The 16,008-nt window shown below is 32.6% G+C and overlaps 1 long non-coding RNA gene across 1 annotated transcript; it reads right to left on the bottom strand.

Annotated features, from left to right (window-relative positions):
* Positions 1–12,932: 12,932 nt before the first annotated feature.
* Positions 12,933–14,279, bottom strand: LOC145118601 (uncharacterized). Its single transcript, XR_013713374.1, has 3 exons — positions 13,414–14,279; positions 13,256–13,333; positions 12,933–13,180 (listed from the first exon to the last, which is right to left on the bottom strand). It is a non-coding gene; the product is annotated as an uncharacterized LOC145118601 (long non-coding RNA).
* Positions 14,280–16,008: the final 1,729 nt, after the last annotated feature.

Here is a 16,008-nt window from a genome sequence, read left to right as displayed (position 1 = left end):
GATCGATAAGGGTCATGTCGCGATCTGTCATATAGTAATCTTTAATGAACTCACTATATGACTCAGGAAGTGATTGAAGAACCAAGTCAACAACCAACTTCCTTGACACAACGACTCCTAACATTCCCAGCCTGTCAATGTGTGACTTCATCTCCAAGACATGTGCACACATAGACCTTTCATCTTGATGTTTGCTAGCCAATAGGGCTTGAGTGACCTTGAAATTGTCAAGTCTTTGAACTTGTGGGTTAAGGAGAATAATTGGAGGAGGTGGAGGAAGTGAAGTATGATTTCTGGGAATATCATCTTCATGAGGAAAGCTTTTTCCATAAGATTCGGGAAGACCATAGTTGTCTGAACTACACATCTACAAGGGAGAAATTCAAGTAAGTTGATTTAAGTCCTTAATTATACCACCCAAATGAAATATTAAGGCTAGGACCCAACACAATAATTTACAATTCGGAAGAGGGATGTCATAATCCAATTGCAAATTATTTGAAGGTAGGTAAATGACGATTTACCAATTTCCACTATGAAAAACGAAAATGAATTTTAGGTTTGAAATGAATTGAAATTCCTAGATCTTTTGAGATTCATTGAACTTTTCAATGGCATGTTTAATCTCGATTATGCCCTCTCAAGTTTGTGACTGGGATACCGAGGATCACAAACAAGGTGTGAATAACCATGCAAATTAGCTTGGTACTCTCGATGTAACATATCACCTAATCAATGTGACGGTTAACCACACACGCTCCATTGATCCATGATTAACATCAAGCTACCCTTTGCCACACATTGTCAGTCCCAAATTAGTGTGTCGGTTAACCGCACACGCTCCACTAATGACTTAACAAGGTGCAAAGTGCAATTTCATGGAATAGCACCATTTTCACATTTTTTTCTAAGTAACTAAGATTGAGAATTTATAAGTGTTTAGTTACTTAGTATTTTCATTATACTTTTAATGGAAGTTTGTGTCCTATCCTACCCGTTCGGCTAACGACCCTCCACCAGTCAAGGAAGCGGTGGGTGAGAGTAGACACCCATTAAACCACCATTTTATAGGCAGTAACCTTAAACCCCCTTTATAGGTTGACTTCGTGAATGACGCCTACTAATGGTAAGACTGACATTTAACTTATACATATATAATATATTAGACTTTTAATTTTATATAGTATAAGGGTGTATTTTAAACTTATAAAATACTTGATGGTTTAATCTATTAATAAATTATACTCTTAATTTAATTAAACTTAAACCATATGATTATGGATTTAATAATACTCTTTTAATTAAACATTTAATTAACTATTAATAAAGTCCATAAGAGTTAATTGAACTATTCAAAACACGTGAAGATGCTAAATCAAATAAAAACTATTTAATTAATTTTAAGTTATGAACCGATGAGTTTGAGACTTTTTAAAATTCTAGGGTTTGGAATTAAAGTTTCATTAATGTAACTTTTCAAGTTCCAAAACTTGAGGGCAAGTTTTGTAACTTGTCAAAAACTTTTGACATTCATAACTTATGAACTTTTATGTTCCATGAATGAGACCTTTCAAATTCCAAACTTGAGGACAAGTTATAAAACCTTTCAAGACTCTTTGAATTCTATAACTTACATTAGTTAATGGTTTCATAAATAAAGACTTTTCATATTCCATAACTTGAGGACAAGTTATGGAACTTTTTCAAGAACACATATAGATCAAATTAACTAATCCAATTATGATAGGATGATTATTTACCAACTTAACCTAATTTGATTCATGTTACATGATAACTTCAACATTTACAAATAACTAGTATCTTACAAAAATCAAGTAGTTATCTTAGAATTTGACAAACTTCATGGTTTTGGATGGGGATAAACATTACCATATCATTAAAATCAAATTTTATGAACCAAAACAGTTTGTGGTAATGCTGCTAATCCAAAACAGGCCAAAAACTCGAAGATTCTGCCCACTGACTGTCCAACTCGTCGAGTGCACTGATGAACTCGACGAGTTCATCATCATAAGGCACCTACTCTTCGAGTTCATATATGGACTCGTGGAGTAGGCCCTGACAGAATCTAGTTTTGCAGTTTTTTCAGCTTTGAAAATTAAACAGTTGCATCAATACAATAGAAAACACCCATTGCTCAGATACCACTATTGGTTTTTATGTAATCTAACATTCCTATGGTGCACATACAACCCTAATGCTTTGGATATAAGTTTTCTCTAATTATACATGCAACATTGGTTTCCAAAGCATGAAGCCTAAACTAGCATACAAAATTTAACAAGTGAACCATAAAATAAGTTAGAATGTCACCTTTTGATGTAGCTAGTAAGACTTTGGCATTGAGAGAACTTATCACCCCAAGTGTTGTGCCTCAAACAAGTTAAAAACACCAAATAAACAACTAGATGGATATGAGAGAGGCTAAGGAGACTAAAAACCGATTTCTCTTCTTGGAATGCAAGTAGTGGTCGATTTTAGGGCTTAGCACAACATATATATATATATATATATATATATATATATATGTGTGTGTGTGTGTGTGTGTGTGTGTGTGTGTGTAGAATATCAAAGGTCATGTGTAACCCTAATCCATACACATTAGCCCATGATCCATCCATTTGATTTGGATAAATACTTCATGGTTTAACCCATAAGCCCATCACAAATCAAACCATGGATCATTAGCCCAACTCATATGTATCAATTTAATTAGTCTCTTTTGATCACTAAATTAATTTTTAATTAATTCTTGATCAATACTAATTAAATAATATGATTCCTCAATTAATATATTATACTTATAATATATTAATAAATCATAAATAACCTCTTACTCAAATATCCATCTATCAAATTGTTCTAGTGAAGGCAACCCGAAATGGACCATGTTACCATCGGGTCAAGTACATACCAATTATAGTTATGGGCTTAGACACCTAATCCAACAGATATGTCGGTCCTTTCAGGGGTTTGGCCCGGGTGGGCCAGGTTGCATATCGCTTGGATATTCCCGAGGAGCTCAGTCAGATCCATAGCACGTTCCACGTCTCTCAGTTGCGGAAGTGTTTATCGGATGATTCCGTAGTGGTTCCATTGGAGGATATTCAGGTGGATGATCGTCTGAATTATATTGAGAGGTCGGTGGCGATTATTGACCGGAAGACTAAAACCTTGAGGAACAAGGTTGTTGAGTTGGGGAAAGTACAGTGGCAACATCGCAGTGGTTCAGAATGGACATGGGAGCCAGAGGATGAGATGAGGGAGCACTACCCAGAGTTATTTAGAGCAGCGGACTTTGAGGTCGAAGTCTAATACAAGTGGGGGAGAATTGTAACATTCAAGTTTGGGTAAGTTCCTCTTTTAGTCCCTTATGTTAATTTGTTTTCAATATGGTCCTTTGCTAGTACGCAAGGCATACTCTATGAGAACGCTTAGCGTACTAGCCTCCTAATGATCGCGGATTCCATCCACGTACGTTGGGCGTACGTGGAGTACGCATGGCGTATGCAGACCTAGGACAAACCCTAATTTTAGGGTTTGTGACCTATTTAAGCATCTTAAACTCACCTCCTGGACATTTTAGACCAGACTCCATATCTTCTAAACCCAAATTTCGCCCCTAGCCTTTGTTTTGGTGCTTTTGAGCTCTTGTGAAGAATTTTGGTGTGTTATTGTGCATTTTGAAGTGGTAGAACGAGATTGAAGACTCGTTCCTTGGAGTAGAGCTTAGAGATTTAGATTTAGCATCAACATTTCGAGCCATTTGAGGTATAAAGTTCTTAGCTTGTCAACTCCTTGTGTAGATCTAGTTTGGGTTTGGTTATGGCTTATTTTGGTCCCTTTTGGTTGGTCCTTGTGAGTAAAGGTTGTTTCAGAAGCTTAGCCCTTAGATCTGGACGTTTTAGGGGTCCCTTATGCATAAAAATGCAAACTTTATGGAGTATTGTGATCCATGCATGTATTAAGACCTTTGTTAAGCTCATTTTGAGCTCTTGAGCCCCATTAAGCCATGAATGCATGTAAAGTTGCCAACTTTACGTGATAAGTAACCTTTAGGGACCAGATCTGAGAGTTTGGATAAAGGACTTAGCGGGTTAAGTGCTTAATGGAGTAAGTTGGCACACTAGGGAGTACGCAGGGCGTACACAGCTGGTACGTTGTGCGTACTAGCCCCAGATGGAGTGCGCTAAGCGTACGAGCTGAGTACGCCTCGCGTACTTAGCAGATGGGCCTTGGACTTGATGTTTTCGGTATTGGGCCAATGTTTGGGCCTCCATTGTTTGGGCCTTATTGGATCATCAGACTTTTATGTTGGACTGTGGACTAGCATGTTGGGTTTCCTTGGACTTTAGGCCCATGATGGGTTTGGGCCCAATTTGGAAGATTGGGCCATAATCGGGCCTTGGGTTTCCAAGTAGAATCTGGGCCTTCATACTTGTTGAATTGTGTCTTGGCCTTAGGCCAAGTTAGATAAAATGTAAAATGGTCTTTTGCTCTGGTTATGGGCCCAATAGATTAGACTTGTGGTTATGGATTGGGATCCAATTAATAATTGGATGTTAATGGTATTGATAGCGCGGGGATTTGTCGGACTAACAGGTAGAGATTTATCTAAGTGATTCAGCAGTTTGAGGTGAGTTTCTTCATTGTGTCTAGCAGATCGAAGGCACCAATGTCGGCGTATGGTTTATTATGTTAGGATGCTAGATGTATGTGTGACTCTTGCATGTGATATGTGTTGATATGCTTACCAGGCAAGGCCCGATGTCGAGTTGGGCTCGCTGACTGTAGTGTATGCTATTATCTTCGTGATTATCACATGTGTTTGTATGATTATGTGTTTATATGTTTATATATATCGGGCGGGGCCTGATGACTGTCATATCTGTATACCGAGCGGGGCTCGATGCCGGACGGGGCCCATTATATGTTTATTATGTATGGTATGTGGTATTTTGGGGAACTCGTTAAGCTTCATGCTTACGGTTTTCAGTTTATGTTTTAGGTACTTCTGGTTCGAAAGGGAAGAGCCCGAGATGATTGCAAAGCACACACCACTTGATTCCGTATTTTGTGATTTACTCTGATATTTTATGATGTATTGATACACTTTGATCATCTTGGTTTTATGATGATGTTTTGTATTACCGTTTTATTAATTTAAAAATGAAAATTTTTGGTCTTATTTTTGAGACGTTACACCAATTCCGTACGAGATTAATTTTTTAAAAAATTCAGGGGCGAGGGCGAGGGCGGGGGTGGGGGCAGGAGTGGGATTAAAGCCCGTTTTATTTTCGGGACCGGGGGCGAGAGTGGGTAGTCCTGTCCCGTACTCCCGCGTGGGTCCCGTTTGTCTATTTATATAAAAAATATATTTTTAATATAAAAATATATATAGACAATACATTATCTAATTTTAGGGTTTCTTGATTTTCTTCCACTTCACAGCATACAACGATACGATAGTGAATTGCTTATGTATTTTTGGACATGTCGTACTTTTTTTTTGTAATGGTGGATTTGTCGTATTTTTATATTTGTAAGTTTGTTGGATTTGTCGTTTTGTAATGTTGAATTTGTAATGTTGGATTTATAATTTTTTAGTTGTAAAAAAACTAAATTTTAAGCTTTTTTAAGTTATGAAAAATAGTTTTTTAGCCCAAAATAAAACAAATTGTTTTAGCAAAAAAAAGTCAATTTTAAGTCTATAAAATGAGGGAACAGGCGCGGGATAGGGGGTGATGAAGGTATTCGGGGCGGGATCGGGGGATATGTAAACGGAGGATTCGGGGGCGGGGGTGGGGGCAGTTATTTCTGCTCCTGTTTGTTCTCGTTAACATCCCTACTTTCTCCCATATTTGTGGCGATTTACACTTTCAACACATATCTTTTAAAGTTTGCCGATTTTTCCCATATTACCCCAAAAGCGGCATAGCCGCGTGTTCTTTACTAGGGTTGTATTAAAACATGATAAATTGATAATTTACTTTTTCTAGTTTGACAAATTCAACTTATATAAAAAATGATAAAAAAAAAATACATTTTCATATATTATAAGTTTTATATATAAATGTTAAGTTTAATCATTTAGAACTTTGTATTGATAAATTCATACATAATTAGGGTTTCGACCGTCCGCGCGATATTGCGGAAGCCCGGTATGTTGAAAAACGCAGGTCGACATGGATAAGGTTTTAGGAGAAATTTTGAGACAACTTTCAACATAGTTACTTTCAACCATAGACAGAGGCGGACCTAGTAGGTGTCCAGGTGTGGCACCGGCAAAACCTACTTTTTCTGTCCGCAATGGAAAAAATTTCGATTTTTCGATTTTTTTTTGCCTATTTTTTCTACATCGGCAACACATATTTCAACCTTGGCAACACCTATTTCAACATCGGCAACACCTACTATGTATTCCTGCGTCCGCCCCAGACCATAGCCCAAAATTGCAAACTACAATGTTATTTCCTACCACAATGATGCTAATTTATGCAGTTTTATGATGACGATCTTTAACCAAATCAAAGAACAGAATAACTATAATTACATTCAAACGTTTGTTAATCTTTTATCATCTTCAAAAAAAACATAAGCAGGGTGCTAAAAAAAATTAGAGGTCTGAAGGTAACCTTTTGCAAATTGTACCACAAAATTATAAAAATAAAGTTTCTATCTTAACAATTATGTATAGAAGAGGTGGACAAAAATAAAATTTGAAATATATCATATTTGGTATAATACTACAAGACAATTAATAAAAATTAATATAATTAATAAAAATAAATATTAATGAAAATGAATACTATAACAAACGGACGAAAAACGTAACTTTAAAATATAATAAGAGACCGAAATCGCAACTTACAAAATACCAATTATATAATTTATAATAATTAGAGATGAAAACTATTATTTCAAAGTTAGTTGAGGGGAAAATGTGTAAATATAAGAGTTTGCTATAAAAAAAATCAAAATTGCTATTTTAAAATATTGCCTTAAATTTTGTATTAAATGCTTTAACAATTATAATATTATAATATGATATAAATTTAATAACATAAAATCAAAAAAAAGATTTGTGATGTCTAAGTATTTTTTTTATGCATTTTTATGATTTTTAGGGTTTTTTTTAAGGTTTTTTTGTTTTCCATATAACCTTTCCTTATATATATATATATATATATATATATATATATATATATATATATATATATATATATATATATATATATATATATATATATATATATAACTAGTGAGTGCACCCGTGGTGCCGTGGTAACCACAGGTCAATTTTTTAATTGGTTTTTAACGATTTTTTTTTTGTAATTCTAATCTAAGGAGGACATACATAAAAACGTCTTATTTTATTACAAAACTAAAACGTCATATTACAGATCGGCAAAAAGGTTAGGCCTATAAAAGAAAAGACCAAAGAAAAAGTTTACAATGTAGATTGCTTTGGAAAGAAACGGCGTTTGGTGTGATGTTATTCTATATTTTTATTATCATTTGATTAAAACATAAAAAATAAGGTACTTAGAAGATCAACACAAACAAACAAAACATAAAGGGCATTGTAAGATCAATGGAGGATGTTGGACTGAAGAAAAAAATCACTCTGAGATATCTCCTTTTCTGTGTCCCGTTTTAGTGTTTTATGTTTCTTCTCATCACTGGTAGATAAGAGATATCTCATTTTCTGTGCCCCGTTTTAGTGTTTTATGTTTCTTCTCATCACTGGTAGATAAGTCTTCTGTATAAATTATAATAATAAAAAAGCAAAATCCATTATCCCAGTTCCAGGTAGATATAAATTCATAAATCTAACCTTGTTCATATTTCATTGTTGAAGCTTGTTGAAGTTCACTCTTTTCATATGTTTTAAGATGGCGGTCTTTAAATGAAAACATACGGAATTCAAAATATTAAAAAATCAAGAAGCGTCTAAAAGGCATCAAATTCTTGATTTGTGTATGTATGTGTAGGAAAATACAAAAAAAGATGAAAATTATAGAAACCGGTTTACTCAGCGGTCGAACCGGTTAAACTGGTTGAACCGAAAACCGGTCACCATACCGGTTCAACTAAAAACCGGTTTTTAAAACATTGGAGCTAAGGGACTTTTCTGCTCTAAAATGAAAAATTACTTATTTCTATTCATGACACTCTAATTAGCCGATACAAATATTATGCACTTTATTATCTCCTCAACACGTGAGCTTTGTCTGCTACAGTCAACACATTAATTAGACATAAGCATTGCGAAATACTTTGGTTAATTTCACAAATTGTTGTTTACAAGTCCATGCTAGCCACTTGGCTAACATGGAGTTTCTAATCTAACTAATAATTAAACTAATAATTAGGAGGTCTTGGGTTCAATTCCAAGCACACAGAAGATATATATTTATTTGCCGTTCAAAAAAAAATCACAAATTGTTGGTGTAACTATATTCTCACTTTGTTAATGAGAGACCGATAGTATGGTTAAACTTTGTCAATGTCCACCCGAATTTTGCTCTTGTTATATAAGTCGTACTTGTTATATATAGTTATACTAGTTGTGAGACTCATGTATTACATGGATTAATTTAAAAAAAAATTAAATATAAAGATCAAAATATTTGGGAATTTTGAATTTATAAGAAAATAAGAAAAATAATGAATTATTATAATAGAAATGTTTTTTATCTTTTAAATTTAAACAAATAATTTAAATATATAAAAGAAACTAATAACCTTTAATTTTGAGAATTTTGAAATTAAAATGTAAGTTAATTAATGAAATTGATATCTATTTATTACTATATTTATTGCAATTATTATATTAAAATATTATGTGGAATTTAATAAAATAGAAAAACTCATAAAATGACATGTAGAAAAAAAATTAATTCAAAATAACCACAAAATGACATTTGGCAAATTGAGTGACAAGTGGCAAAAAAAAATTTCATTTATTTGAGAGGATACATGCAAATATAAAGTAAATAAGCGAAGGAGGAGTGTAGTTGACCAAAAAAATACTCAAATTTTAAGGTTGAAATTAGGAAAACTATTATGAAAACGAAAGGCTTACTTGAATATTTGAAACCACTTTAGATTCTCAACATCATCTTCATTCATCAAGTGCTTATATGCTCCATATCTATGTAATGCTATTATTAAAAACAATTTATTAAAAGAAAAGGATTAGGAAATAGGGAACGTAAGAATTTCAAATTATAAAGAGACTTCATGGTTGTTTTTTACTATTAAGTTCAGTATAGGTAAAATGGTTAAGTAACCATGTATGTCTGGTTTTTTTTCTATAGCAAATAAACTAAATAAATGATTATGTTACCCTTATATTTCAGTTTTTTCATAATATTTATTAATTTTATCACGTGAGTAGCTAAGAGAAAAAAAAATAAAAAAGGTAAAATGTTGGTGCAAGTATATAAAGAGTCGTATTTTTTGATATCCGATGTTGCCCTCCCTCCTTGAGGTCGAGGGTTCAAGTCTCACTGTGGACATAGGTGGATTAATTTAGAAGTAGTTTAGTATATATTTGTATTTGCCATTCCAAAAAAAAAAAAAAAAAGTAAATATTTCTAAATTAAGTTAAAAAGAAACAATCATATTAAATATATAACTTCTTTAAATTTGTTAAGTTAAAAAACAAGGATCTCTATATATATTAAAATAGAAACTTGATGACATCACCTTCAACAATTAGTCATTCATTGTGTTTCCTTGATTAATTTCAACCATTGGATCATTTTGATGATGTCATCATAAAATAAAATAAAATTCATATTAACTAAATTAAATTGACTACGTTTGGAAAGTTGAAAAATTATTAATAGTGACTGAAATTTTTAATTGGAATGTATTGAAGTGAACTAAATGTCAACATAATTGTCGAAACATAAATATGGTTCCTTCCTTTTTAAAATCAAGTAATTTGTATATATATTTCATAATTATAGAATTTAAAATCAAAAAATTCAAAATAGTATGATATGAATCACAATATTAATTCTTTCATATCATTTCCAAAATCATTGTTCAAAATTCTGTATAAGTATAATCGCGTTCAGTTGTTATCACAATTTCGTAAAATCTGGAGTTTGCAACATCGCGTTTGAATACCAGCTTCATAAGGTTAACAATTTTTTTTATTTACTGATTAATTTCTTACATCTGATTATAGTTTATGTGTTCAATATATGTATCAATGCCTTATTAATGGGTTTTTGATAAACTGATTTTCTATTCTCTCTCTCTCTCTCTCTCTCTATATATATATATATATATATATATATATATATATATATATATATATATGTGTGTGTGTGTGTGTGTGTGTGTTTACGTGTGTGTGTGTGTGTTTGGATTGGATTCTATGCTTGGATTGGATTAAGTAAAATTCAGTTTAATTAGTTTTGTGTTAATTTGATTGGATTATATGTTTGGATTGGATGAAAAAAAAAAGTAAAAATAGAGTACCTTCCCGAAGGGTTTAGTGTCTATATATACTAAAAGAGAAACTTAATGACATCACATTCAACAATCATGGTTATTCATTGTGTTTCCTTGATTAATTTCAATCATTGGATCATTTTGATAATGTTATCATAAAATAAAATAAAATTAATATTAACTAAATTAAGTTGACTACGTTTGGAAAGTTGAAAACTTATTAATGGTAACTGATATTTTTTATTGGAATGTATTGAAGTGAAATAAATGTCAATAAAATTATCGGAACATAAATGTGGTTCCTTCCTTTTTAAGATCAAGTAATTTGTATATACCTTTTATAATTATAGAATTTGAAATCAAAGAATTCAAAATAGTATTATATGAGTCACAATATTAATTTCCTCATATCCTTTCCAAAATCGTTGTTCAAAATTATGTATAAGTATAATCTCATTCAATTGTTATTACAATTTCGTGAAATATGGACTTTGCAGCATCACGTTCGAAATTTATGAAATAGGAAATTGGTTTGTCCATCATTGATATTATCATCGGTTTTGATTTAGACGAAGGCTGGTATTCTTTTTATTGTCGTGACTATTAAAAAAAGTAAGTAAGAATGATGATGATACTAATGTTGAACCATTTACTTGTGATGGTTGTGGTGGAGTTTCTGATGTTTACAGCAAATAATTTCATAATTTTACATTTGTAAAGTTCTTGTGCCATTAATCTATATTCGAATGTTTCCAATTTTATTTCATTGTCCATTAAAGTGTCATTTTATAATTTTTAGGGTGAGGGTCGTAGTTCGTATTCAATATGAAACTAGGTCTGCTTCTTTTGTATTGTTTGACCGTCATGTTAAAGATGTTATTCACCGTGGTAATCAGTGGCTAATGGAATATATATCAAAGGTAGCGTTAATTTTTTTAATCTTTAACTCATCTCTTATTTTGTTTTATGATATTAATTTTGTTTAATATATGTATTGAAGAATTGAATAAATTCATTTTAACCCATTAATGCATCCAATTTTTTTTAACATAAAAATTTGTCTACAAATATGTCCTTCAATGATTTGTACTTTTTTATGCGTTCCCTTGTGTTTAACGCTGGTTATAATCTAGTTACCATAGAAGGAATGCTAGATTATGAAGAAAAGTCCAGCAAATGGAAGAGTGGTCTCATTCTCTTTTGCCACGTAAAAAAATAAGAAACATAAACAGTCAAAGTGTTACAAAAAATGACATACTAAATTGTAGACTATTGATGTGTACCAAATACAGGCAATCATCACACCCCCATGACATGATAACATTCTCAAGTCCATATCCTTGTGAGTAATATCCATGTTTGTAAATTGTAATTGTAAGTGTATCAGATTATGTGCATCAGAAAACAATTGCAGCAGAAGTGACAGTTTTACCCTTCCCTAGCTGGTAGCCCTTGAATTAAAGTTATTGGGCTTTAAAGGACTGAAGAGCACTTTTTCTATACAATCCATTAATTCAACAAAATCAATCATTTAGAAGTATGCAAGAAACAAAACCTACTTAAGATGCATTAAGCTTAGGAAGACTAGGGGCACCGTAACAACGGCATGGAAATGCATTACAAAAAAGATTATTTATGAACCTGTATATAAGTATAAGTGATCACATATTACAACTATCAATATGATTGGAAATGACCAACAATACTCATTTGATACTTTTAAACTTCAACAACTCTGACTTTTCTCTCAAACATTTCATCAAACAGATTATGTACATCAGAGAATCATGTAAGTGAACTCACAATACCAAGGAAAGGGTCACTAAAAAACGAATGTGTGCACATTCTTTTAACTAAAAACAGAATCCTTACAAATTGCTTCAACAAAGAACTTGTAGCTAAAGAGATTTTTTCTCAATTAAACAACACCAACAGATTAAAAGATTGATGTTATCATTCTTTTAACTAACAACAGAATCCTTACAAATTGCTTCAACAAAGAACTTGTAGCTAAAGAGATTTTTTCTCAATTAAACAACACTAACAGATTAAAAGATTGATGTTATCATTCTTTTAACTAACAACAGAATCCTTACAAATTGCTTCAACAAAGAACTTGTAGCTAAAGAGATTTTTTCTCAATTAAACAACACTAACATGTTAAAAGATTGATGATATGATATCAAGAACAAACACAATCCAATTCTAAAAACTGAGCATACCAGCAACACGTTTGGACTGAAGAAAAAAACTGAAGCGAAAGTTTCCTACGTTTTAACGAAGAGGAGAGTAAAGCATAAGCGAAATTAAAAAAACAATCTTGTCCAATTAATACCCATTAGATATTAATGCCCCAATCTAAATTCTACAAATTAGGATGATGAAACACAAATTAACTAACATAATGAGGAATTACAGGACAGATAACAACTTATTGTAATACACATACACTCCTTTTGTTATTCTTCCATGTCTGTGATCACTATATGATCATGAATTAGAGACGGTCTTTCGTATAAGGTATGAAATTGAGAAGGGATGGGGTGGAAAAAACGTGAAGGAAGCTATAAATACAGGGATGAAATGTGGAAGATACGAAACAAACCTTCATGTGGACGACAAAGACAGAGAGGTGGTACCATGGTCGTAAAAACAAACCCCAACAATCAAAACTTTCTTTTTTCCCCTGTGTAAACCAAGTAGTATCATATCTTCAAAACAAAAGCAGGACAATGTAAAATATTAAGACAATTTTGCTAACCTTTTTGTAGTGAGGTAGACGTATTGTTAAACATATAGAAATATACACACAACTACACAACGTTGAAAAATCCTCCGCCTATCATACGCATCAAGGTTATTAGAACACTTCTGCAAGTCAAAGTAATATATGAAATTAGAAATCAAGTAAAGTTGTACCTTCGGTTTCAATAACTTCCCTCCATAACTTCCCTCCATGGCCTTAAGACACAAGAACCGAATTAGAGTCGATATTGATTGGCTCTCCCTCTTCTTTAATTGCTTCTATATACAACGCCTTCGGCAATCCCCCATCAAGATTTCTGTTGATCAACTGAATTTTCACAAACCAAGAAAAATACATGAATGAAAACCTAATCTTAACCCAAAAACAATCTATTTTCCAATATCGGTGGTTGGTGTAGAAGGTTCCTATATGTACCGATAATAACACTTAGGCAACAAAACTAAAAGTCAATTACGATTCACTTCCTGGAAGACAACTAATCCTTCATAGCCTCGGCGTCGGCAGAAACCTTCTTCTGACATGGAGTTCATCACCATACTTCACTGAGTTTCCATAGAGGGAACCGGAGATCACTGAATCCAAGCGAAAAAGAACCAAAATCAAATCCATCGAAGAGAAACATCGTTGTAGTGAATTTAGAAGCAAACGATCCTAGTGGTTATCGGCTTGTTCGGAGTTTTTTTTTTAAATTCAATAAAGGAAATGAAAGAAAATTTTGACAAAAAAGAGAGGGAGGGAACAGAAAATACTCATTATCAGTTTGAAGGAAATGAAAAGAATCATTATTCAGCTTGAAGGAAATGAAAAGAAAATTTAAAGTTTTTGTGTTCCCGAGTTAGGAGGAAAAAGGAAATAAAAGTTAAAATTTTTCCTTCCCCAAACTTTCTTCTCAAATCCTCCCAATATTGGAGGAAAATTGGAAAGGAGAATATGGTTCCAAAATACTTTCCCTCCCCTCACTTTCTTTTCATTAATGGAACCCAGGAACACAATTTTCCTTCGACATCCCTCATTTTCCATCCGTATCCCTCCTTAAGTAGAACTCGAGAACAAGGCGTATATGTTGGAGGTCTTGAGAGTTTTTGTGCAGATAGACTCGACGTCGTCTTGGACATATGTCACCCATAAATCTCGCTCACCCGTTGAAGCGTGGATGGCTGGATAATGATTTACACACAAATACAAATAGATGGACAATTTTACCATTCTCTGGATATCACTGATGTTGATGGAATTGCGCCATGATTGCTTAAATTAGATATGTTCATGCAAAATTAATATTGCTTTTGGAACTTGGATGTTTGGATCATGATTTATGCATCATAAAATTAGTTGGTCAGTTTTACCATCCATTTGTAATTGGTGATGGCGGATGGGATTGTAAAATGATCGTTGGATGTTTATTGCCCTGTTTTACCCCTCCTACTATAAGAGTTCAAGCTTGAGTTACCTTACCCATCACTATTTTGCTGAAGATTCCAAATCATCTATAAGCTTCCTCCACCAGCTGTTGTTCACATTGCTACACACCTGATGATTTGTTCATACTTTTTATATAATTATGCATTAGTTAGTTGTTATTGTTGTTTTTGGATTTTGTTGTTTTTTTTTCCTTTTTTCTCTTTCGCTTTATGTACTCTTTTGTGATCCAGCTCTCCGTTGGTCACTTTTTTTTAATAAATCTCGTTGTTAAAAAAAACATTTGTTCATACTTTTTATATAATTATGCATTAGTTAGTTGTTATTGTTGTTTTTGGATTTTGTTGTTTTTTTTTCCTTTTTTCTCTTTCGCTTTATGTACTCTTTTGTGATCCAGCTCTCCGGTGGTCACTTTTTTTTAATAAATCTCGTTGTTAAAAAAAAACATTTGTTCGAATATGTATTGCGAAATATAAACAATAATCGAGGTTCACTAACAAAAATGTATAATTTATATGTTTAAATTGTTTTATTATGGATCAAATATTTATACTTCACTGACTCTAATAATTATTTTACTTTTTGTATTTTTAATCTGATTAACTAATATTATTGGTTATCTTGAGATATTATGTCAATAGAAAGTAAAACACTTCGACTACTAAAATATCGAACAAAAATGATAGAATTAATACATTTATTATAAGTATTCAACAAAAATATTGTAATTAATCACAAAACATGAAAACATATTTTATGCCTAAGAACTTCTTGGGTTCAAATACAGGTACGATATGGTTATGGATGTTTTTTTTGACAATTTAAGTGTGTCGGGGTTTCCGTCAAGAAAGAGGCGCATATGAATTTCTTGACTGACCCGGCAAAAAGAAGGTCAACCATTAGACTGAACGACGTTTTGATTTTTGGATGAGTTGGAAGGAAACACGCATGTATGGACCTTACAATGGTATCCCCTCTCGTGGGCTTGAGGGTTGGGGGTTTCACAGTGGGACAGGTTGCTTTAAAAGCTGTTGCAAGCAAGGTCACCAAACATGAGAAATCGGGCATGGAAAATCAACACGTGTTCATACCATTTGCCTTTGATACGTTTGGTTCCCTCGCATCGAATGCGGTGGAGTTTATTTATAGATTACAACGGATCATGCATAGCAATGTTATATCCCTTAGATCTATAGAGAAAGTCTTCAAAAGAATTGGCTTTACCATACAAAAAGACTTAACGGCGTAGCTTGTTGCCAGTTTGTCATCTCACTCGTTGTACAATGATAACTAAGTTATATTGTAATTCAAAGGGCTTCTATTAAAGA

This window comes from Lactuca virosa, chromosome 6 (assembly GCF_052849685.1).
Source record: "Lactuca virosa cultivar CGN04683 chromosome 6, Lactuca_virosa_CGN04683_v6, whole genome shotgun sequence".
Lineage (NCBI taxonomy): Eukaryota > Viridiplantae > Streptophyta > Magnoliopsida > Asterales > Asteraceae > Lactuca > Lactuca virosa.
Note: the sequence above shows the minus strand (reverse complement) of the source record. Positions and strands in the feature narration are given on the sequence as shown.